We start from the raw sequence: 2,855 nt of genomic DNA, 5'->3' as shown, positions 1-2,855 counted from the left end.
CCACCATTCTTGTAGCCCGTCTTTGGACCCGTTCAATTTTGTCAATATCTTTTTGTAGGTGAGGTCTCCAGAACTGAACACAGTACTCCAAATGTGGTCTCACCAGCGCTCTATATAAGGGGATCACAATCTCCCTCTTCCTGCTTGTTATACCTCTAGCTATGCAGCCAAGCATCCTACTTGCCTTTCCTACTGCCCGACCACACTGCTCACCCATTTTGAGACTGTCAGAAATCACTACCCCTAAATCCTTCTCTTCTGAAGTTTTTGCTAACACAGAACTGCCAATGCAATACTCAGATTTAGGATTCCTTTTCCCCAAGTGCATTATTTTACATTTGGAAACATTAAACTGCAGTTTCCATTGCTTTGACCATTTATCTAGTAACGCTAAATCATTTACCATATTACAGACCCCTCCAGGAATATCAACCCTATTGCACACTTTAGAGTCATCGGCAAATAGGCAAACCTTCCCTACCAAACCTTCCCCTATGTCACTCACAAACATATTAAAAAGAATAGGACCCAGAACAGACCCTTGTGGCACACCGCTTGTAACCTGTCTCTGCTCAGAATACTCGCCATTAACAATAACTCTCTGATGTCTATGCTTCAGCCAGCTTGAAATCCACTGAACTATCCAGGGATTAAGTCCAATCTTCACTAATTTATCTATCAGCTCTTTATGTGGAACCGTATCAAAGGCTTTGCTGAAGTCCAGATAGGCAATATCCACGGCACCACCTTGATCCAACACCTTTGTGACATAGTCAAAGAACTCAATGAGATTAGTCTGACACGATTTGCCTTCAGTAAAGCCATGCTGATTTGGGTCCAATAAGTTATTGTTTTTTAGATGCTGATTTATCCTCTTTTTGAGTAGAGTCTCCATCATTTTAACTACAACTGATGTCAAGCTAACTGGCCTGTAGTTTCCAGCTTCTTCTCTACTGCCCTTCTTGTGGATAGGCACAACACTGGCCATTCTCCAATCCTCAGGAACATCTCCTGTTAACAGGGATTGGTTAAACAAATCAGTCAGGGGGGTAGCAATGACAGATCTGAGTTCTTTAAGAACTCTGGGATGGATGCCATCTGGACCCATTGCCTTATTTATCTTTAATCTTTCAAGTTCTTCTAAGACATCGGCTTCTAAGATCACTGGAGCTGAATCCGTACAGCTGGAAGCAATGCTATATCCCTCTATAGTATTATTTTGTAAGGTGTCCTTTGAGAAAACTGAACAGAAGTAGCTATTGAAATGGTCAGCGATCTCCTTATTCCCATTAATGCATGTATTATTCCCGGTACTAAGCTTTGTGATGCTGCAGTTTTTCTTCTTCCTATCACTAATATATCTGAAGAAGGTTTTATCCCCCTTCTTTACAGATTTTGCTATTTCTTCCTCTTTTGAGGCTTTAGCAGCATATATTATCTGTTTCGCCTCCTTCTGTCTCATTTTATACACCTCTCTATCAGCTATACTTCCAGACTCTTTATACCTCCTATAGGCAGCCTTTTTTTCATTGACTATAGCCTTTACATCATTGCTAAACCATAGCGGTTTCTTCTTCCTTTTACCTTTAGTTACTTGCTTTACATAAAGTCTTGTGGCTTTTAAGATGGCCTTTTTTAATACAGTCCACTGGGTGCTCGCTCCTGCCATTTTATCCCTCCCCTTTAATTCATTATTTAAATATTCCCCCATTGCATTAAAATTTGTTTTTCTGAAATCCAATACTTTGGTTGCAGTATAGGATTGCTCACAATCAGTTTTTACATCAAACCACAAACATAGATGGTCGCTGCAACCTAAATTTTCTCCCACCTTGACCTCTGAAACCCGATTCCCATTTGTAAAAACTAAATCTAGAATATTCTCCCCTCTAGTTGGTGTCTTAACTAGCTGTGCCATAGCTGCTCCTGTAAAGGCCTCTACTATATTCTTACTTTTGCATGTAAGAGCACTGGGGATATTCCAGTCAACATCAGGCATGTTGAAATCACCCATAACCACAATATCTCCCTTTACTGCCATTAGGGTAATCTCATCCACCATCTTGTTGTCATGTTCCTCAGATTGCCCTGGAGGCCTATAGATCACCCCAAGTCTAATGACAGAACCGTCTTTATTTTGCATGCAAATCCAGAGGGTCTCCAGATCTTTACACAACTATTTGATTTGCACAACAGCATGTGAAATTGACTGTCAATCAGTGTTACTTCCTAAGTGGACAGTTTGATTTCACAGAAGTTTGATTTACTTGAAATTATATTCTGTTTTTTAAGTGTTCCCTTTATTTTTTGGAGCAGTGGATATACTCTGTGTGTGTGTGTGTGTGTGTGTATGACGGTCTTGGTATATTCGGGTTTCTTCCCGTGTAGGATTTGGAAATTTCTGGCGACGTTTCGACGAGGTCTCACTCGTCATCTTCAGGCTGGTGTTTCTGTCCTTGTTCTCAGGTGAACACTGCGAGACCTGAGCTGCCTTCCTTCTATAAATACTGGTGGCTGGGTGTGGTTTGATGGCTCAGCAATTGCCTGCTGTGTAGAAACTTCCTGGTGAGTCAGTGGGGTAACAATTGGGGTCGTTGATGTAGCTGAGGTATGCTAATTAGTTAATGGTTGTAGATTAGGCGTGATATCCTGAGTAGTTGGAACTTGCAGGCTACTTGATTGTTTTACAATGTGTGTTCTGAGTCTGGTTTCTATGGCTGGGATACATTTGAGGGCTGGTTTCCAGATGTCTGGTAAGCGGGAGGTATCATCCCGCTTGTTCATATTTTGGGGATGTTTTTCTATCTCAATGACTTCCATGATTATTCTTTTGCTCTAGTGTTCTGTTTTGGAAA

This window comes from Erythrolamprus reginae, chromosome 1 (genome assembly GCF_031021105.1).
Source record: "Erythrolamprus reginae isolate rEryReg1 chromosome 1, rEryReg1.hap1, whole genome shotgun sequence".
In the NCBI taxonomy this organism is placed as follows: domain Eukaryota; kingdom Metazoa; phylum Chordata; class Lepidosauria; order Squamata; family Dipsadidae; genus Erythrolamprus; species Erythrolamprus reginae.
This window is presented reverse-complemented; position numbering follows the sequence as displayed.